Source organism: Hyperolius riggenbachi, chromosome 1 (assembly GCF_040937935.1).
Source record: "Hyperolius riggenbachi isolate aHypRig1 chromosome 1, aHypRig1.pri, whole genome shotgun sequence".
NCBI classification, from domain to species: domain Eukaryota; kingdom Metazoa; phylum Chordata; class Amphibia; order Anura; family Hyperoliidae; genus Hyperolius; species Hyperolius riggenbachi.
The window spans coordinates 272802869-272820185 of NC_090646.1; the positions used below are offsets into that span (position 1 = coordinate 272802869).

General features: G+C 43.7%; 2 protein-coding genes across 2 annotated transcripts in view; one reads left to right on the plus strand and one right to left on the minus strand.

Annotated features, from left to right (window-relative positions):
* Positions 1 to 17317, minus strand: part of IDUA (alpha-L-iduronidase) — a 179132-nt gene that overhangs the window by 83388 nt on the left and 78427 nt on the right. The gene's annotated exons all lie outside the window — the stretch shown is intronic.
* Positions 5781 to 17317, plus strand: part of LOC137548018 (sulfate anion transporter 1-like) — a 50853-nt gene continuing 39316 nt past the window's right edge. The window contains exon 1 of the mRNA XM_068271130.1: positions 5781 to 5949. The gene's annotated coding sequence lies outside the window, so the exon portion shown is untranslated. The remainder of the gene's footprint in view (positions 5950 to 17317) is intronic.

The window sequence follows — 17317 nt, forward strand, 5'->3', positions numbered from 1 at the left end:
GTGGTAATGATGATAGTAAAACACTGGTAAATATTACCGATATTATACTACAACTAAACCTAACCCTACCGCCTAACCCTAAGACCCCCCTTCCTGACCCCTAACCCTAAGACTCCTCCTTCCTGACGCCTAACCTTAAGACCCCCCTCCTTCCTGATGCTTAACCGCAAGACCCCTTTCCTGATTCCTAACCCTATAACCCACCTTCCTGATGCCTAAGCCTAAGACCCCACCTTCCTGATGCCTAACGCTAAAACTCCCCTTTCTGACACCTAACCTTAAAACCTCCTTCACCAATGCAAATTAACGCAAATTCAAAAAATGATACATTTCTAACAATACATTTCAAAACAATAATTTACAAAATGTTAATTCTCAAAACAATTTTCAAATTGATAGATTTCTGCTGAATGGGCCTGGCGCCCGCTATTTATCAGACGCCCAATATCTGCTTTTGGTGCCCCATTGCCCATATTTTGCATTAGCGCCTTTGGGTGCCCAAATAATCCATTTGCTGCAGGCAACCAAATTTGCTGCTTCCGTAACACACACCTTCAAAAATGTTTAATGTTTGTTTCATCAGTTTACAGAATGTTTCCTAAATATCGGGGATCACCATGATTTTTTTGGGGGGTAAAAGTGAGACTTTTAGTCTTTTAAAGAGAACCAGAGATGTTGGGGGGAAAAGCTTTTATACATACCTGGGGCTTCCTCCAGCCCTATAAGCCTGGATCGCTACCACGCCGCTGTCCTCTGCTGCCTGTATCCGCCGGTACCGGGTCCCGTACTTTCGGCCAGTCGGAGTAAGCATGTAGCCAATTTTCCGCATCACAGGGGCTCCCTCCATATCCTTACGCGAGCGGCTCCATACTACGCAGGCGCATGCGTAAGGGTATGGAGGGAGCCCCTGTGCATGCGGAAAATTGGTCGCGTCCGCCGGAAGTGACGGAATCCAGTACCGGCAATAGAGGAAGCGGAGGATGGCGGCGTGGGAGCGATCCAGGCTTATGGGGCTGGAGGAAGCCCCAGGTATGTATAAAAGCTTTTCCTATCTTTCGTTTTCCTTCCTCTCTGGTTCCCTTTAAGTCTTTATGTTCTTTTTGGTCAGCAGTAGTTCTGGTCTTGGAACTCAACCAAGCATGCCATTTTTGCCACTCTTTTTTAGGTTTAACCTTTAGCTGTTGTAGACTTAAAAGAAAAGGTAGTTTATAAAAGCGTAAAACTACAAAATTGTTTGTAGCACTAATATATTAATTATAAAAGTGTTCTACGGATTGGGCTGGGGATGGTTGAGGGCTGTCCTTAAAAATATAAATTTGGGAGATAGGATGCTACGTTGCATTGATGCCTTATATTCCACACCCTCAGTGAAAGTTAAGGTCAATGGAATCCTCTCCGAACCGCTACTGATTAACAATGGTACTCGGCAGGGCTGTCCTCTGTCTCCACTAATTTTGTGCTGGCCCTGGAGCCTTTCCTATGTCACGTTAGGAAAAATACCTCAATAGCTGGGCTAAAAGTAGGACCCACCGAACATAAAACCGAAGCCTATGCAGGTGATCTGCTCTTCTTCATAAAGGGGAACTGAAGAGAGAGGTATATGGAGGCTGTCATGTTTATTTCCTTTTAAGCAATACCAGTTGCCTGGCAGCCCTGCTGGTCTATTTCTCTGCAGTAGTATCTGAATAAAACCAGAAACTAGCATGCAGCTAGTCTTATCAGATGTGACTTTAAAGTCTGAGCCACTGAAACACCTGATCTGCTGAATGCTTGTTCAGGGGCTATGGCTAATAGTATTAGAGGCAGAGGATCAGCAGGGCTGACAGGCAACTGGTATTGCTTAAAAGGAAATAAACATGACAGCCTCCATATACCTCTCTCTTCAGTTCCCCTTTAACTCAACCCATCACTTCCCTACCTAACCTGATGATAGAGTTCGAATGCTTTGGTAAGCTGTCTTTCTTTAAGATTAATTTTAACAAGTCGGAAGCTCTTAATGTAGGCTTGACAGAAGATCAGGTTACACTCAAAGCAAACCTTCCTGTGATGATCCGCTCAGCTGGCTGCACAGGCAGACAGCTGTTTGTCCATTCCTCTAGTCTGTGGGCTGCAGGTCTCTGGAACAGAGACCTGTCTTTCCATTGCAAGTTTCTGGTCTGTTCTCTTGCTGGGGAATTTGCATACATTCGTTATGCAAATCCCCTACCTGCCTTCTTTGATGACTGGCACTATAAGAGCTTTATGTTTCCCAGAAGGCTTTGCTGGTCATTTCCTTTCCATGGTCTGTTCCTGATGGACACTGCTGGAGTGTCAGCCATTGCTATCTAGTATAGTTAATTCCTGGGGGTTGCTTTAGGCTCCCCTTCTAGCCCAGTCAGGTTGTATTATCTGTATTGCCTGTTCTGCCTTGTCTTGCCTGTTGCCATTGTCCTGCCCCAAAGGTGGTCGACAGGAAATGGTTCTGATCTCTGTTCTTGGAGTATAGCTGGTGCAGCGGTTGCTACCAGCTATCTCTTCTGTTCTGTCTCCTGGGATCGCGCTAGCTACTTTTCGCTAGCGCTGGGGATCCTTCTGTTCTGTCTCCTGGGATCGCGCTGGCCACTTTTCGCTAGCGCTGGGGATCCTTCTGTTCTGCTACTCTGTACCTGGATCGCGCTAGCCACTTTTCGCTAGTGCTGTGGATCCTATCTCTCGCTTGTCCCTGTTTTCGTGTGTCTGTCTTGTCTGCTACGCTTGCTGGAGTTGCAAGCGCTCGCGTCCTCTGTTTCATGTTTGTCTGTTAATGGTTAGTTAGGCGTGCTTGTCTCTATTGTGCTTATCACGTGGAGACCGCGCATAACCGCGTGCACTGTTGCGAATGAGTGCGGTGTCCGCGGTTAGCTAGCGTTTGTTGTTTTCCTTGTTATTCTCATTGTATTATTTGCTGTGCCTTTGCTAACCTCGTATTCTGTTCTGATCTGCCTTGTGTCACGTCTGGCGATCACGTTCCTATTTCATATGTGCTGTTTGTGCGCGGTCGCGGGGTGGCGACTAGATTGGCACACACACATACAACCTGTCCCTTTGCTCGTTATCATTCGCAATCGCCTCTCTTGCGATTGCGTTCTGCGCTTCGTACAATTCCTGTCTGGCACTTGTGGAGGTACAGAGGATTGGTTCCTCTGCACTCCCCAGCGCCATCTGCCGACAGGAATTTCCCTCTACAGGTGCGTAGCACCTTTTGCTGGGTGCCTGCAAATATACGCTTGTGGAGGATTTCCGCCGTGTCAGCGCACGCGTTGTGCGCTGATCACGGAGAAAGTTCCACAATCGTTACACTTCCCCTTTAAGTGGAACCCTACTTCACTACGGTTTTTGGGAACTAATATCACATTAGAAGCAGTTTATCAGTTAAACTTTCCTCAAGTCTTAGCGACGCTAACGGCCGACCTGCACCGCTGGGATCTACCACAAATGTCTTGGTTGGGCAGGATAGCAGTTTTAAAAATGAACGCTATGCCCAGGTTGCTGTATCTCTTCTAGACTCTTCCTGTCGAGATTCCTCTCTCCTTCCTGTGAAAAGCCCAACAGATCTTTAACAGATACGTTTGGAAGGGTAAGCCGCCCTGTCTTAGAAGAGAAATTCTATACTGCCCCAAACAAGAGGGAGGACCGGCCTTACCTAGCATACAACAAAACTTCTATGCCTCAATTTTGACTAGGATCGTTGACTGGAACAGACATGGGCTAGACAAGCATTGGGTTGACTTGGAGAAAGACCTCTCATCTTTCTCCCTTACCGACTCTGCCTGGACTCTTCAGAAATCACGCTCTGAATGGCAGCTCCCTCCCCTAGCTTTGGTCACCTTGAATGCTTTTCACAAGGCTAACACCTTCTTTCAAATAGCACCTAGCCCATCCCCTTTACTGCCGTTATCGGATAACCCTGACATTGGGCAAGACAGTCTAGAGCTCAACAGGCCCAGACGAAGGCGAATGTGTAAGCTAAAATTTTTAGACATGTGTTCCGGGGGGGCGTTGGGTAACATTAGTTGAGGCTAGAAGGAAACTAAACTGTGCAAATCTTAGCTGGTGGGAATACCTGCAATACAGACAGACATTACTTGATGACTCAAAACTTAACCCCAACACAAATATGTCCGTATACTGATTTTGAGGACTTCTGTTCATCGGCAGGTCCAAACAAGACAACACTATCAAAAATTACGAGATAAAGCATTGTTAGCAGTACCTGATTTGCCATTCTTTCACTCCTGGAAAGCAGACATTGGGACAATCTTTTCCCCCAGTCAAAGAGCCAAGATCTGCACTTTTGCCCATAAGACCTCACGTACGGTTGGAATGCAGGAGGTGAATTACAAGATACTTTCTTACTGGTACCTCACCCCATATAAATTGCATAAAATGTACCCAGACAAAGATGATAAATGTTGGAGATGTGGAAAAGAAACAGGTACACTGATACACATCCTATGGACATGTTCCACACTTACAGACTTCTGGCAGAGAATTGAAAGATTAATAAAAGCGGTAACAGATAGAAACGCTCCATTTACTCCCGAATTTTACCTCCTGCATCTCAATGACCGGACAATGAAGCAATATAAGAGATCAGTAGTACGTCACATCTTAAATGCTGCAAAACGACTAATTGTTAGACACTGGAAACAGACTGCAGTCCCTGGAGTGGAGGAATTGGTACAGGAAATTGATGAGACTCAATTCATGGAAGATCTCTCACATACAGCATTAAAGAGAAGTTAAGTTTATAAAAAACATGGTCGTTTTGGACATATTTTAGACACCCAGATGACTTTAATAAGACCCTTAATGGCCGTTGAGCTACCAGCCTGCTTTAATTGGAATGAGGCTCGAAGGCGGATATGGATACTTGGTTTTTAATTTTATTAAGCCTACAATACAAAGGCATAAGTGGTCCAGCGGGGGCCACATCCAGAGGAGGGGAGGGGGGGGTTTAAAGTTTAAAAACTGGTTGCGAAGAATGCTCTATACAGAGGATAGCAATATTTCTTGGCTGACGTCTAGCAAAGTATCTATGTGAGAGAGACCCACCAGTACTTTTTATTGGGGGGGGGGGGGGGGGGAATTGTGGTCTTAAAAGATATGTCCTCTTCTTTTCCAATATAAACCTAGATGAAACCATTATAAGTGCCCGTTCATACTTCGCTCTTGACAGCTCTGTTATACCATGTTTGTAACTTTCTGATTTGTTATGCGCATTTCCATTTTTCACAAATAAAGAGTATAAATATAAAAGTGAATAAACCTTCTAAGTTCCTGCAAATAGGTTTAATGCAAGACAGTTTCAAGGGGAAAAAATGACTTTGGCAATGACACCTGACACAGGTGAATCGATACAATGATTTGTGACAAAGAAAGTTTTGAAATATTATCTCTGGTAGAAAACTTGTCTGATATATGTGCTATGTAATTGCATAATCCACATTAGTCAACACTCGCATAGATTTTTTTCCCATCTGTGCCTTATCTAGAAGGGTTAATTTACTTGCACAGGATAAAATCAATAATTAGCTGATATTTCAGGACACAGCTCAGATCCTCTTGCCTCCATAGGTAGCTAAAAATAAGGAACGGATTCAAAGTTCAGTGAAGTTATGAGTTGGTCTCAGCACAATTTTGTCCTATGAACAGTTAATAAGCAATCTCCTGTTGTATATAAGCAAGGCAGGCTCGGACACTACATTCTCCTCCACTTCTTCCTGTAGTATGAACAGGCACAATTCAAGTTGTAAATTACCCATGTACTTTGAGCCTCCTCTTTATAGTTCTTTACTCATGCTGCATGCAAACTCTCTTAGTGCTCTTATATAGAAGCCGCACACAACTTTACAACAAGAAACCTAGGATTTTTTTTTCAATAACTCATCTTTTTGTAAACTTTTTCCTACAAAGAACATAATTTATAAGGTAAGATAGTTATTCTGATTCTTTTGAAAAGAGGTATATAACATCATTTTGGAACAAAATGTTTTTGTCAAGTAACGCTTTGATACCTATGAATTCTGTACAGTAGTATATTCCATAAAAACCGTAGAACAGCTGTATGGTGTTGCGACAGGTGAACATGGAATTATTGATTGTGAATATTAAAGCAAAATGTGCTCATATGCCATTCCATAAAACTTAGAGTAATGCAAATAATAGATTTCATTGTATTCAGTGTATTGCATCGTTCCATTTCCATATCCGTAAGATGCACAAAGCGTTCAGCTGCATAAAGCAGTAGACATTACCAAAATGAACCTTCTTGATAGTTTCTGGTGACAGTCTACCATGTGTACACATGTGTCCCTGATGTCAGCTTCTGCCTCTTCAGCAATGAACTTGGAAAGTCCTCAGCAGACTGCTATTATGTTTATCATGTTTCCCACTGCAGATAGTAGCAGGGCACCTCCCAGTATATATTCATTTGGTGTCAGTGCCAAGTATTAACAGACCGCTGATACTTCATATTCTCTGACACTTAATATGGATATTTAAGGTTCTTGACGATTTTTTCCTGTGGTTTTCTGAATCTCTTTACTATCCATTTCTTAAACCTAACTGATTCCATTAATGAAATGCCCCTTTCCTATGCCTAACCCTAACCTCCTACCTTGATGGTAACCTATTCCTGAAGCTTAACCCTAACCTCTACCCTTAACATTTAAATCTCCCTGAAGACTAACTTTAACTTCACTCCTTAACACCAATCACTTTCCATTACGTTTAACCTGCTGGGCGTTTTGATTATGCGCAGCCGCACGGCTACGCATGGTTTTTTATACTTAATTTTTTTTTTATCATGTAGCTAGCCTAGCACTAGCTACATGATACCCCCCTCCCTGCCTTATCCCTCCCACCCATCTGATCGCCTCTGGCGCCTATGCCCGTCAGCAAAATCCCGTTCTGAACGAGCGACGAACGGAATGATGTCCGACGTCGTGACGTCACAGGGACTCCCGATCCACCCAAAAGCGCAGCCTGGCGGCGATTAGCCAGGCGGCGATTGGCCAGGCTGCGCACGGGGTCTGCGGGGCCCTCTTTCGCGTCGGGAAGCGGCAGATCGGCGGCGATCGGGTAGGACACACAACAAGCAAAGTGCTTGCTGCGTGTTTTTTAAAAAAATTTATTAAAATTGGCCCAGCCGGGCCTGAGCGGTGGCCTCCGGCGTCTCTGGACGTGCCTAGCTCGTCCAGAACGCTAGGGAGGTTAAGCATTAACCTTCCTAATCTATGCTTAAAGGGATACTGTAGGGGGGGTTGGGTGAAAATGAGCTGAACTTACCCGGGCTTCTAATGGTCCCCCGCAGACATCCTGTGTTGGCGCAGCCACTCACCGATGCTCCGGCCCCGCCTCCAGTTCACTTCTGGAATTTCTGACTTTAAAGTCAGAAAACCACTGCGCCTGCACGCCCGTGTCCTCGCTCCCGCTGATGTCACCAGGAGTGTACTGCGCAGACACAGACCATACTGGGCCTGCGCAGTGCGCTCTTGATGACATCAGCGGGATCGAGGACACGGCAACGCAGGCGCAGTGGTTTTCAGACTTTAAAGTCTGAAATTCCAGAAGTGAACCGGAGGCGGGGCCGGAGCATCGGGAAGTGGCTGCGCCAACACAGGATGTCTGCGGGGGACCGTTAGAAGCCCAGGGTAAGTTCAACTCATTTTTCCCTGACCCCCCTACAGTATCTCTTTAAACCAAACTGACAACTCTTACAGATACTCATCTTCTGTTGTCCATTTTGGCTTCAGCGCCTAGTCTTTTCCATGCAATTTAGTGTTCCAGGTGATGACAGCATCATCAACCAATAATGTAATTCTGAATCTCAATACTCTTCCTGACTGATAAGTGCTTAATCTTCACTCCAAATAGCCGTGCTCTAGATGCCTTCTTTATATATAAATAACAATACATGCTGCTTGGAAGGGAACAGGACAGCATTTCTATGCAATAATTAATTCTACACCGTCACCCACCAAAGATCACTTAAGCCAAAATTATTTTCACCACATACAAAGCTTTGGACCACACATCAGCTTTTTGTACGTGTCATTAATTAAGAGGTGAGATAATCACATCTAAGTTTCTTAGATGCTTTATCTACTGCAGATATAGGAAGGATATTACAACCTTGTTTGAACTATAAAATAATTGCAGTGAGCTCTTACCACTAGAGTATAAAATTAAAAAAAAAAATCTTGACAACCTTTATATGCCCAATACAATATTTTGGTGAGATGACCAAGTAAAATGTAATAATGTACACCCTCATTAAAAATTACTTCAATTGAGTATGCAGAGCATTCAAGAACGTCTGGAGACTGTTTAGATATGCATATAAACCATATTGCCTTAGTTTCTGAGCCTTATAGGACTGCTAATATGTACAGTATTATTGTCTCCTGTAATAATTTGCCAACTGTCTCACCCTCAATTAACATAACTGGAAGTGTGTTATAAAGTTTGCTGTATCTGAGCTTTTCATAATCACTGACAGCTATTACTTGTTGATGAGTAGTGACTAGTAGAGTATTCCCGCAAACACGATGTGACCATACAGACTTCATTTTAGAGTCCTTAAAAATGGTTAGGACTACATAAATTAGAAGTTCATAAGCAGCATATACAGTATATTTTCCAGGTTATTTAGCTGAAATTGTATCAAGGTCACCTCATTTACAGTAGTCAGCATGAACCCCAATGGTCCTCAATAGTGTCTTTAATACCCATTCTGTGAACTGATTGCTGCAGTTGACAATACATGTATATTAATTCTACAGTATGTATACAATATCCAAAAATGTGTCCAAAGAAAGCCACAACTTTTTTTTCCTCTGGCCCTTGTTAGTTATGTGGGCATATTTTAACTGGTTCAGGAACACATATTGCAGATTATATGCTGCAGTTGTGGCTCCCTAACCCTGATGCAGTACCTGGGTTCCTGAGACGATCGTGTGCTTGTGTAGCCATGGATTTGGCTGTCATGTGATAGCTGAGCTTCGTCTCCATTAGTAAGGAGCCAGTTTTATTGGCAAGGTGATCACAAACAGAATAATGAAAAAAAAAGGCTCTGGTCCTAAATGTGTAAATAATTACCAGACATACAGTATATCCACCACATTGTTACTCACAGGGCGAGAGTTATCAATATCCCCAACACAATGACATTGCAAAGACAATGCACTCTTATTCAGGCAAGGGAGGCACCAGACTGTGGTCCCTTTGCCCTGAGGGCTCCCACGTGCCCCTGCCGTCCCCCTTTGCCTAATACTAGGGCCACATCTGCTACTTACACTTGGGCAGGCACAATTTGGGGGGGGGGGGCACTTTGGAATCTCCTCTAGAGGAACCTTGTCCCAGCCATGTGAACAGGACTAACATTTATGTTATAGATCTGTCTAAAGCATCTGTCAAATACATTTGTCAAACACTTTTATACATGTCAAGCATAGAAGTCATCGAAAACAATACAGGATCACAGAAAATGTACCCCACTGTGACTATTTTGCACTGGCGTGTGCTACAACATTCAGTCACATGTACCACAGTTATACAGTATGTGTATTTAGCAACATGTACAATTGAGACATTTATAACAAGAACACAAAATTTCCATTCCTTCCTGTAGTCATTCATAGAGTGTTCACGCCCTTAACATTTACAAGAGATTCCATAACAGTATTTCAGTAAGCGCTCAAGTATAAACAGGTTAATGAACAACTATAGTCTGTCATCTCTCGATTGCTGATACCTTTTTCAAGTGGAACTAAGGTTCTCACACGAAGAAGAATAGTATGTGAATAAGGGCCCACTGTCATTATGCTCATCGGGTGTATGTACAAAACTGCGTTAAACAGCATGAGTAAATTCTTACAGGCGATGAGTAGAGCGTAATGCATTGCATGTAATGTATTGCATTCTATTTTACCATCATGTGGTAAGACTTTCCGTGTGTAATTCTGCTTAGTTTAGTGCATACACCCCATTGGTCTTGATTCACAAAGCCGAGCTGTTTAGCACGGGCGTGCTAAACAGTTAGCACGTGAAGTGCCGCGCACGTGCAAAAGTCCGTGAGATTGCGTGCAAAGTCCGCGTTATCGCGCGCAAATGTCCGCGATCGCGGCATTTTGTGCGCGCAAAAGTCCGCGCGCGGCACTTCACGGCTTTGTGAATCAAGGCCATTGTGTCTTAGCATAATAAAGTAATACATGGCAGTGCACTGCCCACAATGTTTAATATGCTCGTTTGCATGATTATTGTGCAACGTGCCTATTATAATGAAAGTGGCTGCAAATAATTATGCACATTTCACACTCCACATTTTGTGGATATGCACTACCCCTCTACTTAGTGAGAGAACAAGAAATGCGTAACTAAAAAGAGAGCAACATCAGGGCGGTCCCACTTAGTCACCCATAATCCCTCTGACACGGAGACAGGTAATCTTGGTGCAGAGCCGCGCCAATGATTAGGGCGCCACCACAGGCCGTAATGAGAATTACAGCTATAGTGGTGCCCAATGGCCAATTTGGCCGGTGCTCATATTAGAAAAAAAAGAGGTAACAGCCAGTGCCAGAATTGTGTCCACTCCCTTCCCCCGAGTTGCTACAGCATTAACGCCTCACGGGAGTTTGTCTGCAGAAGGTTGAGACGTCTTTCGGCTTCACCCTGCACTGGAAGTTGTCAGCAGCAATTTTGATCGTATGCTTCTGATATAGGAGTCTATCTTTTAGATCAGGTGTTGTTGTGTCCAGGGGTGTCACAAAAATGGGCCCCCATTGCCCCCAGGCCATGGCAGAATTTTGTGAGATGCAGAGTGTTGCAACGGAAGGGGCATATATTACCTGTTATCAGAAAAGCCAACTATGTGTCCTCCTCACACCTCTCTTCAGCCACGCCGTACAGTGTAACTCCTTGCGACTCCCATCTCTGCATGTCATGTGATGTGCATCAGGTAGCTGCAAGGACTTACACTGTACAACGTGGCTGAAGAGAGGAGTGAAGAGGATCTATAGCTAACTCCACTAACAACATGTTATGTATGCCGCTGCGCTGCCACACTCTGCTCGCCCTGGGGAGGTTGGACAGCAGTTATCAGTTGCTGCAGGAGGTCCTGGCAAAAAATGTGATCCTGGGGAGTGCAGAGTTGTCTGTTCAGTCTTGCTGGGTGCACCGCTGGTTTCTACATACGCTCCTGGTTGTGTCATACTTGTAATGGGTGGGAGGGAGGTTCATGACAGCCACACTTTTTATATTACCCCTGGCAGATGGGTCCCCAAGCTGTGGAGATCAACACTTAGAGATGTCAAAAGAGAGAAACTTTTTACACTGCCTCAGTTTAAATCTGCATATAATTTGCATACATGCTGGAATTATGTGCATCTTACCAATGGGTACTATTGTTTATCAATGAGTGACTTAGAATAATGGCTTACATACAAACTGATGCTAATTGCCTTTGATTGGCTTCATTCCGAGCTGCATGCAATTTGCATTAAATGTGCATGTAAGTCAACATTATTAGCATTTCACTGACCATCTCCAAAGGGTGCATATATTTTTAAACTATGCCCTGAGCTGTCCTTTAATTCCCTGTAACATAGATCATGGAGATACCTAAACTCAGCATAGAAGATAAAAGGTCATTACAGTCTCCCCAACAGATCTAGAACAAAAAGTCCCAGCTGATCCTGGATTTATTAAGGTTGCATACACACATCCAGTTTTAATTGATCAATCACTGGCAAATTTTACCACCTGAATGTAGTATGAGGGCTTATGAGGGCCTACATATTTTGAATACTATGAGCAGGTTCTGTAGGTAAGCTTTAATACTACATGCATGTGGTAACATTGGCCAATCAAAATCGAAAATGTGTGTATGCAATCTAAAACCCGGTACACACTTTCAATTATGATTGGCCGATCACTGACCAATTTTACCACCTTAATGTAGTATTGGGGTCAACATATATTAAAAACTATGGGTAGATTGTGTAGGTCAGAGGTCCTCAAACGTTTTGGGTCGAGGGCCGGGTCAAAATACTACAGACAGCTGAGGGGCCGGAGTGTACATAAAATGATGTAGAAGTCTTTGTGGGCCAGACAGTGAAGCGTACCCTGGTGACCACTTGCAGTCCTGTTGGACAGCAGTGTCACCTGATGTGGAATTTGATTGGAAACTAGCAAATTACTGCTTTCTGGTTTTCATGTGGATTGGTGGTGCCAGCACTGCTATTCTATATGCGGACCACCAATATTTAAAGATGTAGCTGACCGCATCTATAAGTAATATATTTTGTGTGTGGAGGGCCGGTAAAAAAGCCTCAGGGGGCCACATTCGGCCCGCGGGCCTTAGTTTGAGGACCACTGGTGTAGGTGAACCTTCATGCTACGTGGAGGTGGTAAAATGGTCAGTGATTGGCCAATCATAATTAAAAGTGTTTACCAGGCTTAAGTCTAGTTTAAATCTGTAGACATTTAAGCCTGGTACATACAATCAATTTGGATTGGCCCATGATCACTGGCCAATTTGACCACTTCCATGTAGTATGAAGGCTAACCTACACAATCTGTTAATAATATTCACAATCTGTTGGCCCTCATACTACATGAAGGTGGTAAAATTGGCCAGTGATTGGCTAATTAACTACTTAAGCTTTTTGGACATAGCTCCTACGTTCAAAAATGCATGCTGGACATAGGAGCTACATCCGTCATAAAACCCATCTCCATGGGCAATTGTGCATTCACCCGCGGGGGCACTAGTCACCGCTCGTTAGCCCAGATATCAATGAATGGGAACGCAGTACCCATTCATTGAGTTAAGTCCCCGCTGTAATGATCGACGGCTTCAATGAACCGTGATCATTCTGAAAAAAAAAAATGTTACACGTCCAATCTTTACTTCCAGTAAGCATGCTATGTACGCTTACAGGACGCTACAAAAAAAAAATACTGAGGTCATCTTGTGGCCAAAAAGTAAAATTATACCTAAATAAATATATATATAAAAAAAAAGACCCACAATTACATTTCAAATTAACTTCTTCCCTCCCACATGCTCCCATAGTACCTATCAAAAATGTTGGCATAATAAACAAAAAAAATGACAATAAGAAAAATACATAAATAGTCACCTTAGGGACTGAATTTTTGAATAAGTATGTCAAGAGGGTATATTACTGTTATCTTTTTTTTAAGACTATGGGCTTGTAAATAGTGATGGACACAAAACTGAAAAAAAATGCACCTTTATTTCCAAATAAAATATTGGCGCCATACATTGTGATAGGGACATAATTTAAATGGTGGAATAACCGGGACAAATGGGTAAGTAAAATACATGGGGTTTAATTATGGTAGTATGTATCATTTTAAAACTATAATGGGCGAAAACTGAGAAATTATTAATTTTTCCATGTTTTTTCTTAATAATCCCATTAAAATTGCATTTAGGAAAAAAAATTCTAAGCAAAATGTACAAACCAAAGAAAGCCTAATTGGTAATGGAAAAAGCAAGATCGCTGAAATGATGCATAAGGTGAAAAAACACTGAAGGCTGAAGTGGTTAAAATTGGATACACGCACCCTTAGAATAATATAAAATTCTCACATTATATTGATGTAAGGCTATTTTTTAATAATCTACAATCAGTGTACTGTAGAAATAAGTAACTGGCTGAAAAACTCAAGAAGCGAAACAATCCGCCTTTAATAAATCTGTTTCGTAAATCTGTGTTTCTTGTATATGTTACGGCCAGAACCCGAAGTTTGGCCAGAACTAGAAGTGGCCGGCCACTTCGGGTTCTGGCCGGCCAATGCGCGAACTGGCCGCTGCGCTGCGGCCAATGTGAGAAATGAAACAATTCCTGTAAGGTTTAATGTGATGTTGTGGCCGCAGCGCAGCGGGGCAAAAAATGTATCACACATCTTTACTTTATTCAATGGCATTAAGCCGCCCGGCTTTTTCCTCTGCCTCTCTCTCCTCCCCCCCCCCCCCCCGCCTCTCTCTCTCCTTCTCTTTATGGGCACAGCCGGGCGGGGACACGCGTGTCCCTCCGGAGTCGTTCGTCGCGGCAGGGGAATCCTGCCGTTCTTGCAGAGCGGGTGCTGGCAGAAGCAATGTCTGCAGCCTCCCCGCTCTGCTCTCCTGCCGCGAGGAACGACTCTCCTGGACACGCGTGTCCCCGCCCGGCTGTGCCCATAAGAGAAGGGGAGAGAGAGGCGGGGGGGGGGGGGGGAGGAGAGAGAGGCAGAGGAAAAAGCCGGGCGGCTTAATGCCATTGAATAAAGTAAAGATGTGTGATACATTTTGCCCTGCTGCGCTGCGGCCACAACATCACATTAAACCTTACAGGAATTGTTTCATTTCTCACATTGGCCGCAGCGCAGCGGCCAGTTCGCGCATTGGCCGGCCAGAACCCGAAGTGGCCGGCCACTTCTAGTTCTGGCCAAACTTCGGGTTCTGGCCGTAACATATACACATTTGGCTGAAATCAACTTATTATAACATGGAATGAAGAAGACAGCTTGAATAAGAAATTATTTTCATTAATATTTTTCATTGCAACATAGGTAAGTGTTTTCCCTGCGGCATAAATTAAGCACTGTTTACACACCACAATGGAAATCTACATTAGGTCTGCAAAGTTCAGCAGTAATTGGTCTGCCACCTCTATCATTTCCCCATGCAAAGACCTTGAATGACTCGCTCCTAAAGTAAGTACTCAATTATAATTTGCCAATCACTGACCAATTTTACCACCTCCATGTAGCATGAGGGCAGGATTTTGAATACTAAAGCTGGGTACACACAAGATAGAACTCTTTGAAAAGTGAACAATCAAAGATATCTGCAGATAATCTTTGTAAAAAGTTTACGAAATACCTCTACAGATAGCAACGAAAGATATTTTATCTCTCAATCTCTCAGATCCATCCCGGTGGATCTAATCTGCAGACGATTGATCATTAACCGCCTTAGCGTTATGCCCGTCACTGTGTCGGGCATACTGCTCTCTGGCCCCAGGAGTCCCCCTTAATGAAATTATTTGCTTACATAGCTGTAAAACCTTTAGCTAGAACTAGGCTAGCTAGTAAAGGTGTTCGGAACCCTAGGGATCCCCCCAATTATACATATCCAGCGATCGCACAGCCTCCCTGCACAGCTCCGATCTCTCTATGGGGAGGATCGGGTTCGTCGACAACATCATGACGTCATGGGCGATCCTCCCCATAGTGAAGACTGGAGCTTTCCAGGGAGGCTGCCCCGATTGCTGGATCCAGACTGGGTAATGTATAAACGGGGGAGCGGCGGGGATCGGGGGGTGCCGGACACCTTTACTAGCTAGCCTAGGTTTGCAGCCATGTGAGCAAATTATTTCATTATGTGGGCAAAAAATAACAAAACCTCCTGAGCGGCGTAACGCTCAGGAGGTTAAACAGATATTTCTTAATCTTTGTGTGCACCTGCATGCGTAAAAAAGAAGGAAGTAAATAGACTATAAAAGCATTTTGCAGGAACTGATCTTTTGCAGATACTGATCTTTTGCAGTCTTTCAAACCACCCTGACAAACCTAAGTGACAGATTAATGCCTCAGTTTGCAAAGATTTTTATCTGATGGGTGCACTCAGCTTGAGAATAGACGGTGTAGGTATGCTCTCATACTACATGGAGGTGGTAAAATTGGCCTTAGAGCTTTCCTAGCATTAAAGGATACCAGATGCAAAACATGCTAGAGAGATGGAGGTTGCAGGCATATACTGTTACCTGTCCTGATGCCAATCACTCCCCCTGTTCTCCTCTCTGCCTCCACATTCTGCCTAAATGCACCTCCGGCAGCCTCTTCCGGGTCACCGGAGTCGGACACTACTACACAGGCGCTGGCTGGGCTGCGTGCTTCCTAAAGTGCACACCCGTGGCCGGGAGTGCTCAGCACATGACGTCACTAGGTCATGCGCATGACATCATACCCATGCGCAGTGCGTTCCAAGCGAGTGCTGTAGGGCAGAAAACAGCATGCCGCTACCAAGAGGAAGAGAAGACCCGACACAGCATGGACCAGGTCAATATTCCAGCACTCCCTGCGCTGATCATCAAGGTGGGAGGGAGAAGGAGAAGTCCCCCATAGTTCTCTGGTCGCGGGGTTATTTTAACACCCCTATCCCCATAAGGCCAGTTGCCCACTTGCAATTGCAAATCACTCTCAAATGCTGAGAGTTTGGAACTTCAAAGTGGAGCGATTTCTGGAACCTTGCTTTCCCTTATTAATTCGCTCTGAATATGCTGCATACAGGGCAATTGTAGTTTCTGACATTTTCAATCGCTCCTGTGGGCTCACCTCCATTAACTGTCATTAGCCTAGTGTTTTGGAAATCACCAGCGATTAGGAAACGCGGGCTAGAAGTGCTCGAATGGGCCATGGCCCTCACAGTTTTCTGCAGGGGTGATGGAGTAGAGGGGTCAGTTTTGTTTCTAGATGTGGAATGAAATCAGAAACTAGACACAACCCACCCAAAGCATTTAGGCAGGGGTCACACTTGACTACTTTGCAGGCATTTTCCCACAATGCAAATTTGCGTTAGAATAGACAGCCCATGTAACTCAATGGAAATTGATAGGTCTCTGCACATCTAATACAAATTGTTCCATGCCTTTCCCCAAAAAACGTGTGTCTCCATGTGCGTTTTTTTAATTTATAAATTCTTCTAAATTTTTAATTTATTATCGGCTGTGGAAAAACACAAATTTTCTTTGCATACAAATGCCAATGGTGTCCGAAAAAGAATGAGCAAAAATACATGAGAGTTTTTTGGCACATTCAAGTGTGAGTCCTGCCTAAACAGGACTAATTTTATTGTAATCATTTAGCCGCTGTGCAACAATGGCTGATTAAAAACATATGTTTGCCTTATTTGTACGCTGTTCTCAAGGAACAAGGTGACACTGCATTCTGCCATACATGGTGACACTGCATTCTGCCATACATGGAAAAAACGGCCACAAGGCTTAGATGACTAGTCAGACACACAGACCCAATGTGACTATCAGAAAAGGAAAATTCAGCTCACACATGAACAAAAAAGCTTAAAGCGTAACTGGATACTAAAAAAATAAATCAAATAAAAAAAAAAAAAAAGTTACGTAGTTATTTGGGTTGAAAAAAGACATTTCCTAAATAAATGGCTAAAACGATTTTCCTCCATGCGCAGATCATGTTTTCTAGTCCTTTGAGAAGGCCTAGGGACAAAAAGCTCACCCGCCAAGCTTTTATAGTGCCCTCTGATGTA